General features: G+C 38.5%; 1 non-coding gene across 1 annotated transcript; it reads left to right on the top strand.

Moving 5' to 3' along the window:
* Positions 1–1,141: 1,141 nt before the first annotated feature.
* LOC112739422 (small nucleolar RNA R71) lies at positions 1,142–1,245 on the top strand. Its single transcript, XR_003170359.1, has one exon. It is a non-coding gene; the product is annotated as a small nucleolar RNA R71 (small nucleolar RNA).
* Positions 1,246–6,607: the final 5,362 nt, after the last annotated feature.

Genomic DNA, 6,607 nt, shown 5'->3' with positions numbered 1-6,607 from the left:
TATACTTGATGTATGCAGGCATTTGTTGAATAGTCTTGATGAATGGTATGTTGACATGCAGAGATGCAAACAAATCTAGAAACCTTGAGTATTTCTCTTCTCCACAGCACCATTGAGCAGTTGGGGAAAAGGTGCATAGAGTCTCAGAAGCTCCTGTTGTGAGATTTCTGGTTCTTGATGATCTTTTTCCTTCTTCTCTACTGAGGTATCTTCAGGTTGTTCTGACAGCTTGCTTGGCTTGTCCTCAGTCTCCTTATCACTTATAGTGACCATCTTGCAATCTTCCCATCTTACTTTCTTTGTTTCACCTCTCGGATTCTTCTCTGTATCACTTGGGAATCCATCTGTGGGTTTGGGAATTTGTTCAGAGAGATACCCCACTTGAGATTCCAACCTCTTGATTGTGTCTCCCTGGTTCTTGAAACTGGCTCGCACTTCCTCCTTGAACACCTTGTTGCCTTGAATCTCCTTTCCTATGCCTTCAAGTAGATTCTCAATCCTTGAGAGTCTGTCATCAAATGATTGTAGATCGTGATTAGAGGTGGAAGGATGAGGTGAGTTATTTTGGTTTTGATATGGATGTGGAGAGGTGTTGTTATGGGGGTGTTGATATGGTCTAGATGTGAAGTGTTGGTGGGCTGCATTGTTGGGATTTGGGCGTCTTTGATCAAGGCTTTGATCTTGTTGATTTTCTCATCCAAAGTTTGGGTGATTCCTCCATCCAGGGTTGTAGGTCTTGGAGTATGGATCATGGTTTTGCCTAGGTGAATTCCCAATGTAGTTGGCTTGCTCCTGACTACCCTCTGCTTCTTCATTCACTCTTTCTTGGGTTGTTGATGAAGTGGAGATTACTGCTACTTGGTTCCTCTCCATCTTCTTGGTGAGGTCAGCCATCTGCTGGGTAATGAGCTTATTTTGGGCCAGCAGAGCATCTACATTATTTAGCTCCATCACTCCTCTCGTGTTCCCTCTTTCGGAAGCATAGAAGTAGTCATTCTCTACTACAGTTTCAATGACATCTATGGCCTCCTCAATGGTCTTCTTCTTGTTCAAAGATCCTCTGGATGAATGGTCTACAGCCTTCTTTGACTCATAAGAGAGCCCTTCATAGAAAATGTGCAGCTGCACCCATTCATTGAACATGTCAGGTGGACACCTCCTTGTTAGGTCTTTAAACCTCTCCCATGCTTTATATAGAGTCTCACCATCTTATTGCCTGAAAGTTTGGACCTCAGCTCTCAGCCTATTGATTCGTTGAGGGGGGTAAAATCTTGCTAAGAATTTGTTCACCACATCTTTCCAAGTTGTCAAGCTCTCCTTTGGGAAAGACTCCAGCCACTTGGCTGCCTTATCCTTGAGTGAGAATGGAAATAAGAGCAGTCTATAGGCATCAGGATGAACACCATTAGACTTCACTGTGTCATATATTCTCAGGAAGGTGGTTAGATGTTGATTGGGGTCCTCTTGGACACTTCCTCCGAACGAACAGTTATTCTGAACAAGGGTGATGAGCTGTGGCTTCAGTTCAAAATTGTTGGCATGGATGGTTGGCTTTTGAATGCTACTTCCACAGTTTCCTGGGTTTGGGTTGATGTAAGAGCCTAGAACTCTTCTATCCTCCCCAGCATGATTTGCTTGACCTCTTCCGCCATGGTTGTGAGTCTCTTCTTCATGATGATTTTCCATGTTTTCTTCCATGTTTGGTTCAAAGTATTCCTCAAAGTGTTCCTCTTCTTCTTCAGAACCAACTACACATTTTTCTCTTGCCTTTCTCCTTAGTCTAAGGAAGGTTCTCTCAGGTTCAGAATCAAAGGAAGTTGAAGCCCCACTTCTTCTCCCTGTCATACAACCAACAAGTACAAGCAAAGAGAATAGGTGCAGAAAGTATATCTGTCAGAATTACTGTTAGTGTGAGTGATGCAATATATCAAACAGTTAGTGGGTTAGTGAAATGAATTGTAAATAACAAAGAAAAAGTAGGGGGAAGGAAAAAAAATTAACTAAAACAGAAAGTAAATGACTCAAACATAAAATTAAATCAAACAAAAATAAAATGCTCAATCTAGTTATCCTCCAATTTAATCATTGTTGATGCACAATCAATCCCCGGCAACGGCGCCATAAACTTGATGCATGGAAAACTTGTCTCATAACAAATTTCCTTCGGCAAGTGTACCGAATTTGTCGTCAATTAAAAACTCACAATAGAGTGAGGTCGAATCCCACAGGGATTGATTGATCAAGCAACTTTAATTAGAGGAATGTTCTAGTTGAGCGAGTCCAGATTTTGAATTGAGAATTTGCAGAAAATAAAATGGCGGGGAGGTAAATGGCAGAAAAAGTAAATGCTAGAATTAAAGAACTGAAAGTAAATGACTGAAAGTAAATTACAGAATTGTAAATGGGAATGGGGGAATTGCTCATAAAAGTAAATGACAGAAATTAAAGAGAATGGGTAAGATCAGAAATGGGGAGTTCATTGGGCTCAGGAGATGTTGCATTCTCCGGATCAATTTCATTTTCATCTCTTCCTCAATCAATGCACTCATTGATCTCCTTGGCAATCTTAAGTGATCGAATTACAATTTCTTGTAATTCAATCTCTCAAATCTTGATCAATAGCCAATTCCTTGGTCAATTGCTCATGAGAAGAGATGAAGTATGGTCACTGATTATACCACATGCATTTCCTAAATCAAGTGTTGAGAGGATTATAGTCACATATCCATCCAAACCCAATTTGGTCCAGCATGAGAAAGCATTTCTAGCATGATCTCTTCATTCCTCTTTCAAGGTTCAGAAGAGATCCAAGTATGAATAGCTTCTTTTCCAAGATAACTACTCAATTGGATGAAGATTGAAAGCTTTCAAGTAAAATCAAGAGAAAAGATAGAAGAAGAATAATGAAAACTAGTATTGATCCATCAAATTACAACAGAGCTCCCTAACCCAATGAAAGGGGTTTAGTTGTTCATAGCTCTGGAAAATGAAAACAAAGATGGAGAATACATGATGAAACTAGAAGTGCAGAGAAAGTAAAATACAGAGAGTAGTTCTATGCCAAGAGGCTCCCTATAATTTCCAACTCTCTAAATAATTCAAAGCTACTCCTATATATACTACTCTTCTACTCTTCTAGTTAGTTCTTCAAGTCTTGGGTCTGGGCCTTTGGATCTTGAGTTTGAAGCAGTTATCTACTTCATTGGGCTTGGCTTTACTTGCAGAGAGAAAGTGTGAAGTGGGCAGAGACTTTAGCTCAGGACGTTAGTGGTGTTAACGTTCAGTGAAAATATGGGTTCAAGAACGTTAGTGACATTCAACTTTTTCACTAACGTTCCTCACCCAAGTAAGAGCCACGTTAACCTCAATGTTAGTGGCACAAACGTTGCCACTAACGTTACCTCTTTGTTCTTCGTGCACGTTATTGGGACTCAACTTTCCCAATAACGTTGAAAAGCCTCCCCCTTCCCTACGTTAGAGTCCACGTTAACTTAGTTAACGTGGCTCTTTTAACGTAGGCTTGCCAACCTTCGAGAATGTTAGTGACACTTAACATTGTCACTAACGTTCCAATGTGCCCCTTAGCTCCCATGTTAGAGTCCACGTTAACTAGGTTAACGTGGCTTCTAACGTGGTTGTGCTAGCCATCTCCAACGTTAGTGACAAAGTTGAATGTCACTAACGTTGGCTCATCATCCCTTTCCTCACGTTAGCTTCCACATTAACTAAGTTAACGTGGGAGTTAACGTGGCTCATTGTGGCTTGTGTTGGCTCCTTCCAACGTTAGTGACAATGTTTGGTGTCACTAACGTTGTCGACAACCTTTCTTCTTCACGTTAACTTCCACGTTAACTAGGTTAACGTGGGAGTTAACGTGGCCTCTTGGGGATAGTGTGTGTTCATCCCAACGTTAGTGACAATGTTTGGTGTCACTAACGTTGTCGATCACCTAGTTTCTTCACGTTAGCTTCCACGTTAACTAGGTTAACGTGGGAGTTAATGTGGCTTCTTGTGACTTGGCCAACGTTAGTGAGAATGTTGAATGACACTAACGTTGGCGTCCCCCTTTTCTTCTTAACGTTAGAGGCCACGTTAACTAAGTTAACGTGGCAACTAACGTGGCCACTTATGAGCTTGGTCCAATGTTAGTGATAATGTTAAGTGTCACTAACGTTGGCTCCATTTCCTTTCTTCCATGTTAGAGTTCACGTTAGCTTAGTTAACGAGACTCTTAACGTGGGCAATGATGGCTTCGAGAGCGTTATTGGCAATGACTTTTCTCATTAACTTTGGAAGTTACTCCCATTCCACGTTAGTGTTAACGTTAGTGTAACTAACGTAGCTACTAATGTGGTTCTTCTTTGCTTCCTTTGTCCTGAAATCAAGCAATAAAGTGCATTAAAGTTCTAGTCCAAGTCATGGGAAATGTAACATCCAATTTGTCATTAAATTCATGCAAAATCCTCATGAAATCATGTAAAGTGCACAATGTATGCTTAAATCAAGATGTAAATGAATATCTACCCAAAACTAGCTTATTTTCTAAGGAAATGCATGAAACTACCCTAAAAACAGTAAAGAAAAGGTCAGTGAAACTGGCCAAAATTCCCTGGCATCAGATTTTCAAAAATCTTTTTCTTAATTTTATTTCATATTTTCGAATTTATTACTAACATTTAGTGTTTTGAGTCAAAATTTCAAGTTGTTACTTGCCTATTAAGAAAGGTCCAATATTTAAATTATAGAATCATATCTTTTAGTTTCTTGTTAGTCAAGTAATCAACTTTAATTTCAAAAATCAAATCTTTTTCAAAATAAATTTCAATCATATCTTTTTCAAAATTCAGTTTTAGAATCTCTTTCTAACTTCTTATCTTTTCAAAATTGATTTTCAAATCTTTTTCAATTAACCACTTGACTTTTTGTTTGTTTTACTATTTCTTATCTTCTTGAAAACCACTTAACTACCTTTCTCTCTCTCTAATTTTCGAAAACCATTACCCACTTTTTCAAAATTCTTTTTAATTAACTAATTGTTTTAAATTTTAATTTAATTTTATTTCTTTTAATAATTTCGAATTCTAACTTTTAATTAAAATAAAAATAAAAATATTTTCCTTTTCTTTTAAATTAATATTCGAATTTCTTCTCTCTCTCATCTCTTTCTATTTATTTTATTTATTTACTAACACTTTTCTTCTTGTTATAATTCGAACCCTCTCCTTCTCTCTGTGTTCGAATTCTTCTTATTCTCTCTCTACCTCATTCTTCTATTCTTCTACTCAAATAAAGGAATCTCTATACTGTGACATAGAGGATTCCTCTTCTTTTCTATTCTCTTCTTTTTCATATGAGCAGGAACAAGGATAAGAACATTCTTCTTGAAGCTGATCCGAAACCTGAAAGGACTCTGAAGAGGAAGCTAAGAGAAGCTAAAGCACAACACTCTGGAGAGGACCTAACAAAAATTTTCGAAAAAGAAGAAGACATGGCCAAACCCAATAACAATGGTGGAGATGCAAAGAAGATGCTTGGTGACTTTAATGCACCAACTTCTGACTTCTGTGGAAGAAGCATCTCAATTCCTGCAATTGGAGCAAACAACTTTGAGCTTAAGCCTCAATTAGTTTCTCTAATGCAGCAGAATTACAAGTTTCATGGACTTCAATTGGAATATCCTCATCAATTTTTAGCTGAATTCTTACAAATCTGTGACACTGTTAAGACCAATGGGGTTAATCCTAAGGTCTACAAACTTATGCTTTTTCCTTTTGCTGTAAGAGACAGAGCTAGGACATGGTTGGACTCACAACCTAAAGAAAGCTTGAACTCTTGGGAAAAGTTGGACAATGCTTTCTTGGACAAATTCTTTCCACCTCAAAAATTGAGTAAGCTTAGAGTGGAAGTCCAGACCTTCAGGCAGAAGGAAGGTGAATCCCTCTATGAAACTTGGGAAAGATACAAGCAATTGATCAGAAGGTGTCCTTCTGACATGTTTTCAGAATGGAGCATCTTATGTATATTCTATGATGGTCTGTCTGAATTGTCCAAGATGTCATTGGATCACTCTGCTTGTGGATCTCTTCATCTGAAGAAAACGCCTACAGAAGCCCAGGAACTCATTGAAATGGTTGCAAATAACCAGTTCATGTACACTTCTGAAAGAAATCCTGTGAATAATGAGACAACTCAGAAGAAAGGAGTCCTTGAGGTTGATACTCTGAATGCCATATTGGCTCAGAATAAAATATTGACTCAGCAAGTCAATATGATTTCTCAGAGTTTGACTGAAATACAAGCTGCATCAGGCAGTACTAAAGAAGCCTCCCCCGAAGGAGAAGCTTATGACCCTGAGAATCCTGTAATGGAAGAGGTGAATTACATGGGAGAATCCTATGGAAATACCTATAATCCTTCATGGAGGAATCATCCTAATCTCTCATGGAAGGATCAGCAGAAGCCTAATCAAGGCTTCAATAATAATAATAATGGTGGGAGAAATAGGTTTGGCAATAGCAAACCTTTTCCATCATCTTCTGAGCAACAGACAGAGAATTCTAAGCAGAGCCTCTCTGACTTAGCAACCATAGTCTCTGATCTAACTAAG

This window comes from Arachis hypogaea, chromosome 13 (genome assembly GCF_003086295.3).
Source record: "Arachis hypogaea cultivar Tifrunner chromosome 13, arahy.Tifrunner.gnm2.J5K5, whole genome shotgun sequence".
NCBI lineage: Eukaryota > Viridiplantae > Streptophyta > Magnoliopsida > Fabales > Fabaceae > Arachis > Arachis hypogaea.
Note: the sequence above shows the minus strand (reverse complement) of the source record. Positions and strands in the feature narration are given on the sequence as shown.